The sequence below is a fragment of the Papaver somniferum genome, chromosome 8, assembly GCF_003573695.1.
Source record: "Papaver somniferum cultivar HN1 chromosome 8, ASM357369v1, whole genome shotgun sequence".
NCBI classification, from domain to species: Eukaryota; Viridiplantae; Streptophyta; class Magnoliopsida; order Ranunculales; family Papaveraceae; genus Papaver; species Papaver somniferum.
This window is the reverse complement of record NC_039365.1, coordinates 125,700,836-125,711,412: the sequence shown is the minus strand read 5'-3', so window position 1 is coordinate 125,711,412 and position 10,577 is coordinate 125,700,836. Positions and strand designations below refer to the sequence as shown.

The window sequence follows — 10,577 nt, the reverse complement described above, 5'->3', positions numbered from 1 at the left end:
TACAAAGCAAAAAATATCCACCGTTAGATGAAAAATTGATTTAGATTCAAGTTAATATTTTTCAACCGTTAGATCGAAAACTTAGCTTGTTATACACACTTGAACTACACGCCTCTAGATTTGTTAACCGTACCCAAACGTGTGCATTGTTGGTTCAATAATAGTCAACCAAAAGGTTAGCCATATGAGCATTTCATATCAACCATGTTCTTCTTCACCATAACTAGTTCAAATGACTCAGATGAACTAGTTAAGAGAGTTGTTCAATTGCAAGGAAATCCCATGTACTACATAAGACACAATTGGAGCAAAGATGATTTGACTCACTCGAATCAGTTCATGAACTTTTATAGCCACGGTTTGCAAACTGCATTCCTTAGTCTTTATAAGTTTCAGTTCAGAAATCATCTTCAGATATATAACCTTTCTCAAGTTCGCAGACTAGGTTCGCGGACTTACGCAACCGGTAGAGTGTACAAAATCCAGCAGAAAATCTCGTCAAAGACTTTACGTAGGTTTTCGGACGCAGCTAGTTCGTCAATTCCAGCAGAATTTATCGGGATGAGAAGTTCGGCAGTTCGCGGACTTGGCTCACGCCATTCTCCGGTTTCTCTTGATCAACAAAGTTCGTAAACTTTGGTTCAAGGAATAGGACTTATACATAAATGTGTTTCCACAACAATGTTTATGTCCACCATTGGTTATGTAATCTAAACTCTCATTTCAATCATTGAAACATTATTAGAGGACGTTATATAATTGTTACACCATTTCTCGTCAAAGAAATTTTCAAAGTGATTAAAACATGTCATGAATTTCGTCACTAGGTAAAGATAAATTTGATAGAAGCGAAAAGCTTACCTACACATATTTCGAGATATATATAGGCGAGGTATACTTGCCTCGAAATACCAAATGTGTATAATCTAAGTCTATATATATAGCATACGACTTCTTGTCTCAAAGAGTAGGAGATATAGTAGATAGACTTTTGAGTGACAGATAAGTTCAAGTCTTCACATACCTTTTTGTCGAGAAGTTCCACCGATTCCTTGAGTAGTTCTTCTTCTTGTATGATGAATCGCCATGAAGTCGTTGAGCTGAACTACACTTTTCTATCCTAGTCCGAGACTTAGCTATAATAGATTTGAAATCAAGACTTATAGTTTAGATCACTAACATTGACAAACATGTTTGAGATAGCAACGCATGCGAGGTCGACCGAGCAATGCTCTAACAATAGGCTCCTCTGTTGACTATCTGACTAGCTTACCTGTCCATGTCATATGTGTAACTTTAAATGCTTATGTTCTATTCATGTATTCTGTAATGAACAGACATACTTTGGTCTGAATATTTCTAGGGTTTCTCATTAACCTTTTCTGTGTAATTCAATTCTTGTTTTTCATCAAGAACAGTAAGTCTATTATGGTATCAATCGTTGGTAAAATCCTTTTTCCGCTGCCTTCTTAATCGATCTTTGATCATTCTGCTATTTTCTTTGTCTCTGATTTTTTGATCTACAATGACTTACAATCATTATGATTCTCGTATTTCTAAAATTCTATTAAATCATATCTCCAATATCATTCATTTCAAACTCACAGAAGAGAATTTTCTCACCTGGAAGAGTGTTTTATTTCCTGTATTGAAGAAATACAAGGTTTCAGGATTTCTTGATGGTTCTATTCCTTGTCCTCGTAAATACATTCAAGAATGGATTAATGGTGATGAAAGGTAAATCGTTAATCAATCATACGATAATTGGATTGAAGACGATAATACCCTAATTCTTTGGATCCAATAAACTATTTCTGATGTTGTTATTCCTTATGTTGTTGGTGCTGCTTCTGCTAAGGAACTCTAGGATAATATTGAATTACGCTTTGATCGAAGCTCAACCACACATTCAATTCAACCACGTACCAGACTACAATCTTTGAAGCTTGGATCTGGTTCTATGATGACTTATCTTGGTGAAATCAAGAAGATTGCTTACCAATTAACTGCATCTGGCTCTCCAGTTTCCGATGATGAACTAGTTGTTACTACCTTAAACGGAATTGGTCAAGATTATCAAGCATTTATCACTTTAATTCGTGTTTGTTTTCCACCTGCTGATTCCAGGGAACTACACAATATTTTGCTATCTGAAGAAGTTGATGTTCAAAATCGATCTTCAGCTCTTCTTTCTGAAGCTAATAGTCGTACCTTTGATGCTTTTCAAGCTTCTATGCGTAATCAATATGGATCTCGTGGTCGAGGTATAGGTAATTTATTTCATCAACCACCTAGGAGCAATTTTCAATTTCATCCAAGATCTCCTTCTCCTAGCTATTTCAATTTCACTTTTGTACCACCACCAGCACCATCACAATCATCCACTTCATCAGCTTTAGACTCTACTGTATGTCAAATTTGCATTAAACCTGGACATGATGCTCTCTCATGCCGTTACCGCATGAATTTTTCCTATCAAAACACAAGACTTATCTCGGTGTTATTCTAGCCCCTGCAAATATTTTGGGAGAAAATCCTTGGGATACAGATACTAGAGCTAATCAACACATTACAGCTGATGAATCAGAATTGCATACTTCTAATCCTTTTGATGGTTCTGAGGAAATTCACACTGCAAATGGTTCAGGTATGAAAATTCATCATATTGGTAACGTTCTTGAATATAATCCTGCTCAGTTGTTTTCCTTGAATAATATACTTCATGTACGTCAAGCCTCAGCAAATATGTTGTTAGTCCACAAATTTACCTCAGATAACAAATGCTCAATTACATTTGATCCTCTTGGTTTTACTTTGAAGGATCTCTTCTCCGGGAAGATTACTTTACAAGGTATTCACAGTAATGGTATATATCCTATCACTTTCAATCTAAACATCTTAGCTAAAGCTTCACCAGTTACATGACATCATGCTTACTCCAACACTTCATCACCTTCTGCTGCTATATGGCATAACATACTTGGCCATCCTTCATTTTCTACAATGCAACATGTCAGTAGACAACTTTATTTGCCCAACATAGTCAAAACACCTGTTTTTTGTCATGAATGTAAACTTTGAAGAAGTCACAGACTTCCTTTTTCTTCATCTTCTCATTGTAGTACTAAACCATCACATCTATTTCATCTTGATCTTTGGGGTCCTAGCTAGTCCTGTAATCTCCAACAATGGTTTTAGTTACTACGCTAACATCATTGATGACTTTTCCAAGTATTGCAGGATTTTTCCTTTATATGACAAGTCAGACTTCAAAACTGTCTTTTTTTACTTTAAATATCAAGTTGAAACTATGCTTGGTCAACCTATATGCATTATCAGAACATATGGGGGTGGTGAATTTCTCCATAATAAATTGTAGTCTTTTTTTATCCTTATGTAGTATTCTTCATGAGTTTTCATGTCCCCACACTCCACAACAAAATGGAGTTGCAGAAGTGAAGCACAAACATTTGGTTGAAGTTGGTAGAGCATATGTTATTCAATATGGACTAACTGATGCTTATTGGGTTGAAGCATTCCAGACTGCCAATTAAATCTGTTGTTTATAAGTCACCTTATGAGGTTCTCTTCAAAAAGTCTTCAGACTATCATTTTTTGAAATCTTTTGGTTGCCTATGCTATCCATGGCTCAAACCTTACACAACTCACAAATTGGCATCAAGAAGCTTACAATGCATTTTTCTTGGATATAGTCTTACTCATAAAGGTTATAGGTGCCTTCATCCAGCTTCTTGCAGAGTGTATATTTCAAGAAATGTAACTTTTGATGAGACTTCTTATCCATTAAGACCATCACCAATGGTCTCTACAATAGTTGAGCATTCTCTACTTCTTCAGTTGTGGCCACAGATACTTCAGTTAATTTATTTAATAATTTAGATAATTCTTCTTTAGTTTTTTCTACCACTGCAGTAGTTCTTCCAGCACCCACTTCAACTGCACTGCCATCTGCTACTACATCTAATGTGATTACTTCAGCTGCACTACCACCTACTATTTCATCTTATATGCTTCCTCCATTTGTCTCTACTACAATTATTGCCTCTGAGGTACCTCCTTTTACTGCGAGTACTTTTCCAACTGTTGTAATGAATCAGCATAACATGGTCACCAGGTGTAAAATAGGTATTAAAAAACCAAAGGCATACTGCTCCAAATATGTTTTATCAGCTTCTATCGTCTCTACTACTCCTCATGACTTACCAACTTGTATCTCTTAGGCTAAGAAGAATCCAAAATGGGGTGTTGCTTTAGTCAATGAATACACTGCCTTACAAACAGCAGGAACATGGTCCTTATTAGTTGACCCTGATCCATCTCAGAATTTGGTAGGCTGTAAATGGGTTTTTTAAATCAAACACAATCCTGATGGTACTATAGACAGATATAAGGCCAGACTAGTTTCTAAAGGATTTCATCAACAAGCTGGTCTTGACTATGATGAAACTTTCAGTCCAGTGGCAAAGCCAACTACAATAAGAGTTCTTCTTTCTTTGGTTGTTCAATTTGGATGGAAAACTAATCAACTTGATGTGAGTAATGCTTTTCTTCATGGTGATTTACAAGAGGAAGTTTACATGACTCAGCCACCAGGTTTTGTTGATCCTGATCACCCTAACAAAGTTTGTAAGCTTCAAAAATCTCTTTATGGCTTAAAACAGGCAAGAGCATGGTATGAGAAGTTAATGAATGTCTTACTATCTTATAACTTTGTATTCTACAGAAGATACTTCACTCTTTGCACAAAATATTGGGTCAAGAATTACTATGATTCTTGTTTATGTAGATGACATTCTCTATTATAGGTAATTCTTTTACATACTGTTCTGAGCTCATTTCTCTTCTTTAAGCACATTTTACCCTCAAGGACTTAGGATACTTACACTATTTCTTGGGATTGGAAGTTACGAGGGATGATTCAAGTATTTTTCTTTCTCAGACTAAATATGCTCTTGACTTACTTAACAAGCATGATATGCTAGGTGCAAAGCCATGTTCTTCACTAGTTTGTTTTGGTACTAAACTGGTGTGCCACTAGCTGATCCAACTCCATATAGGTCTCTAGTTGGAGCCTTGCAGTACCTTACTTGGACTAGGCCTGGAATCAGCTATGATTTTAATTAAGTGTGACAATTCATGCAGTCTCCTACTTCTGAGCACTTTACAGCTGCTAAAAGAATCCTCAGATATATCAAATCTACTATAGATTATGGGATTCTTTTCAATAAAGGTTTTTTGGCCATACATGGTTTTGGTGATGCAGATTTGGCTGCTTTTCCTGACACTAGGAGAAGCATAAGAGGATATTGTATTTTATTTGGTGCTAATCCTATTTCTTGGTCCAGCAAAAGACAAGCTACTTTGGCAAGATTCAGCACAGAAGCTGAGTACAGATCATTGGCTAATTATGATGCAGAGGTTGCATGGGTTTTTCAGCTTCTAAAGGATCTTCATGTCTTTCTGCAACTTACTCATACTCTGCAATGTGATAACCTTAGTGAAATTTCTTTATTTTCCAATCCCGTGTTTCACAGTAGAATGAAACACTTAGTTGTGAATTTTCATTTTGTCAGAGGACTTGTTCACTCCAAGCACTTACACGTTCATTACAATTCAACACTTGACCAAGTTGCAGACATCTTCACAAAGGACCTATCCAGTCTCAGGTTTCAATTTCTAAGGGACAAGTTGAAAGTTCATCCTGCTGGGCACTTCAACTTGAGGAAAGGTATTTGACAGATTTCTGCTTAACTGTCAGGTGTTACAGTTGTATATACAACTATCAGGTGTTCACAGCTATACTAGTCTTCCTCTGCCACGTGTCTGTCACTCATAGGCTCTTCTGTTGACTATCTGACTGGCTTACCTGTCCATGTCATCTGTGTAATTCTAAATTTTTATCTTTTATTCATGTATTTTGTAATGAACAGACAAACTTTGGTCTGAATCTTTCTAGGGTTTCTCAGTAACCTTTTTTGTGTAATTCAATTCTTGTTTTTCATCAAGAACAGTAAGTCTATTAGTTAATGCCTTCCTTCTCGCTCTTCAGCTGGAGACTAAAGAAAAATTATCACCGTATCATTGTTGAAGGTGACTTCCAGTGGGTTGTCAACATTCTTAATGTCAAGTCCACCTTGGAGAATACCGAGGGCCATTAAAAGAATCCAAGGCATCTGTTCCTCCCGCTCACAAATATGGAATTCAATTTCGCAGAGCGTGGCGCCAATTTCTTGGCCCACAAGCTCGCTAAATATGCTTCTCAGCGTAATGTCCAACATTGGTGGACATATTCTCAAGTCTCGGTTGTTCTCTCAGATTCTACAGCTTCTCTGAGTTTGTAGTTTTTTTTGTTATTTCCTTTTTTATGTTTCTGACTATCAAAAAAAATAAAAAATTATTGAATAGATCTAAATAATATAAAGATATATGTTACATAAAATGGAAAATTCGAATACACATGTAAGCAAAAATGACTACATTATTTTCCAAATTTTCTGACGTAAGTGCTCAAGCCTCTTAGAAACTTGACACACCTGGTAAATCCCAGACATAGGAACTGGCTCACTTCTCCAAGTTGTGAAAATAAGCCTGGAAGCACTACAATGAAATCGAACTCTGTTGGAACAAGTTTTATCAACTTTCTCTCTTCAAAATCTCAAGCAAAAAATCATTCCATACGTCGATGGGTCCAGGCAAGCACCAATGCATACAATCATTATATTTACCAGTGTCTTCTGGCCCGTGCCAATGACTGTTGGGATGTCCATCTGGTCTTAGCCAGATCGCTTTACTTGTATCAAGCAAGCAATCTAAATCTCTTCAGCCCATCGTTTTTCTCCACTGCGTCTCTTTCTGCAACCTCAAGTTCCTCAACTTGAGTCGTGTACATGTCTAAATTTTCACCATTTAAACTTGTTTCATTACTCATAAACGGTCTTGTCCTAATACAGTTCCCTCCTTTGTCCCATAACCCATTCTCAAAATGCGAAGGAGAATTCGTTCTTAAAAATGTTATACCTTTAAAATCTTCTAAGCTATTGATAGCTTTGAACATCGTCTCGAATGCTCTTCGATAGCCATATGTGACGCCGAAATGGGTGCAGTTAATATCATCCTTGCAGTACAGACATCCGACAAGATCAGTATTGTTTTCGTAAAACATTGAGGGACGGAAAAACCATTGTCCAGCTGAGATGATCAGGTAATCGTAATTATGAATATGAGTAATCCACTCGGGATCAACTTCGTCTAAGTAGAGATTAAATCTACCACTGTTAGGAGTGGCTTCTTCGGTTTTCACTGGATACGGTGACCAAAAAATTGATAGGGTGGAATTGTAATTTGAATAAAACCAGGTTTTTGTTTGAAGTTTTGATGCGTCAGAAACTTCCACTGGATAATCAACCTGGAAATGCAATAGAAATAACGATCAAATCCAAATTAAGAATTCCACCGGATGGATAAAAAGAAAATGAGTTTTATTAAAACAGTCCAGCATTTTTCCTTGGGAGGATGATACTAAAACTTGTGTTTGTTGGGACCACCACCTCTAAGGCCGGTTTTGGCCTTTTGGTTGCTTCATTCATTTGCACCTAGAGTAGTTGTAAATTATTGTGGCCGTTAAACATAGGAACCTATGAAAGTTTTTTTTTTTTTGTTAAAGATACACTGTAGAAACCCCTTGATTGCAAAAAGATAAATGGACCATGATTTTTTTTTTTTAAATATTAATAATATTACAGTTGATTTTAAACCAAGCAAACTTTTGGTTCTGATGGACATTAATTCCGAGACAGATTCTCTTGCGTACAGAGGCCGGCTGTGTGGTTTCGTAGTTATGCAAGAGCTGAAAGATGTAGTTCAAAATTGAGGCATGTTTTCATTTCTCTATGATCAGAAACTAATAACAGATTGTATTGAAAAGATGAACATAAATTATCAAGTAAAAAAATAAGTCATTCGAATACGTACCCTGGAAATGAGACATATCAAGGACTGCATTTGATTTCTGGCAATAGAATCTCCAACAAAGCCCAGAGATTTTCCTCTGACAATCTCCAAAAACTTTTCAGGATCGAAAAGTGGAAGTACACATTCATCTGGCCTCCATCTCCACTTGGTGAAATCTAAATTCGGTTTCCCATATTTCATGCAATTTTGATGCTCATGTATTGCTGTACATGTCGTATTTGTATAATATGGTGCACTCTCTGGTTCCCAAACCCATTTCCCTGCAAAAAGGTCGCACTTATCATTTGATTCCACATTGCTGACTGAATTTTGGACCACAACATCTTGAATTGAAGTAGAAGGAGAAGAAGTTGAAGTAGTTAACAACAAATCAGGCGAAGATGAAGAATTAATCAAATTAGAGGAAGATGACGATGAAGAAGAAGAAGGTTTTGATAATAGAAGAGAAGGATGGGAAAGTAAAGGATAATAGAGAAGTGGGATTAGTGTTAGTATAGTTAAGACAGTCACAGCTCCACGGAGAATAGCAAATTTAGGATTGCTTTTCTGATGATCATGATACTGATTCTTATTATTGATAGGAAGTACTGCTTGATCATCTAATGCGTAAAGCTGCTTCATAGGTACAGAAAGAAAGAAAAAAAACAGAGATTCTAAATTAAAGAGATTAAGGCAAGAAAGAATAAGACTTAATATTATTATTAGTGGTTCTGATGATAATATTCCTCCAAAGATGTCTAAACTCTAAACCTTGTCTTATCTCGAGAAAAGCTAAATATGAAATGAAAAAGATGTCCGGGCCGGTATATAATAAAGTGTTGATGGTGAAGTCGAACCCTGAATAAGGGTACGTAGTGCATGCACCATACTTATCTACACTCGAATTTTTTGACTTAGATTTAATATGTCCACAAATTTTATGCATAATCAACTTGGATATTTACTACTAGAGTTAGTTGAACCTAGTGGTCCATGATCTAGGTGTGAATTGTTATCAAGAAAAGATCTAGATGAGATATGATCATCACATGGTTTGGGGTCTTGTTGATGTACCGTTAAACGTGGATCAAAAATAATAAAATCACGATCGTATTAATTAGTGGCGAAGACATTTCATATACGAAACTGTTTGAGCTTACAAGTAAACTGAATAACAAATTGAATTTCGAAATCTGATGGATAATAATATAATTATAGTATCTAATTATTATTAGTATCTATTATAATTATAGTATCTAATTATAATAATATAATTATAGTATCTAATTATTATAGTGACCAAGCTGATGACAAAACAGAAACTCCAAAGAAACAACCTCGATAGTGAGGTGCTTAGCTGCTTCTAGTATTAAATACACTGTTTAATACTAATATTTTTGTTTATTTTTCTAACCTGACTTTCTAATAACGCATAATTTATTAACAGATGGATCGCCTTTGTCCGTCCCATTATCTAGGGCAGTCCCTATGGAATTTTGCAAATGATGGTATTTCATCAGCCAGAGCCAGGCCGATTGGCAAACTCGGGAACAAGCAACGGCACAAGAAGGACCCCGTGAAGGTTAGGACTGCGATCACCAAACTCGGTAACATGCAACAGTACAAGAAGGACGCGGCTAGGACTCATAGATGAAGTGCAGCTGTAGGCAGCTTAGCATTTGCCGCCAGCGAATATTTTTCCAACAATAAAAAAATGCCACGTTTTTATCTCCGTAATAAATTATACTCAATTTTAAATAGTTAACTCACATCTAAATTCAGTCTTTTTTATCCAATTTTTCCTACTAAAATCTCTTCTAATTTCTATTATAATTTTTTAAATTTCTCAATTGAAATGTTTCAAATTGCATCTTAGGTTTTTTCCAAAACCAAACTTGAAGCTGTTATATATTGATAAGCTGTTAGTGTTTTTTTCCAAAGCCAAACTTGAAGCTGTTATTGATAAGCTTTAGTAGTTAACCCAAGGAAAATTTGTTCAAGAGTGCATTTAATGGAAGCTACATCAAATTACGTTGAAAATTTTATTGTCTAAGTTTATATCTTGTAAAAAATTAGGCAGTCATGTTAATTAATTCGAGAATTGAAGAAGTAAAAGTTTAGACTTCTATTTTTAACTTTAGAATTACATGTATTTAACTTTGTTACATTTAATAATTGCAAAATAACGGTTATTTTTTGAAGATTATCAGACAAAATTTGTAACGGCTAAATTTTATCCTATAAAACACCACGTATTGCTAACAAATTTTCTATAAACACAACCTACCGAAAGCATTCTCAACCAACACCGTCAATCAAGTATTCTAAAAGCAAAGGAAAATAAATATTATGTATGAAAGCAAAAGAGGTTTGTCCATTGTGTTTCATGGATAACCATAATCTGATATATTCAAAGTGTCTACCACTAGGTTGTTCAGGCATTAGAATGGTCATTAAATCATAACCTGAAAAGATCAAGTATTTGCAGTATTAAAATCCTAATCGTTCTAAAGAACCACGAAATGCTAGATGATCTTGTGAAGGATAAAGAAGATGAAAAGGTAGCAACATTGTGTAAAAACTTGAAATTTAAAGCAGGTTAAAGA

The 10,577-nt window shown here is 35.5% G+C and overlaps 1 pseudogene; it reads right to left on the bottom strand.

The window, feature by feature from the left end:
* Positions 1 to 6,405: 6,405 nt before the first annotated feature.
* LOC113302939 lies at positions 6,406 to 8,762 on the bottom strand (annotated as a pseudogene).
* Positions 8,763 to 10,577: the final 1,815 nt, after the last annotated feature.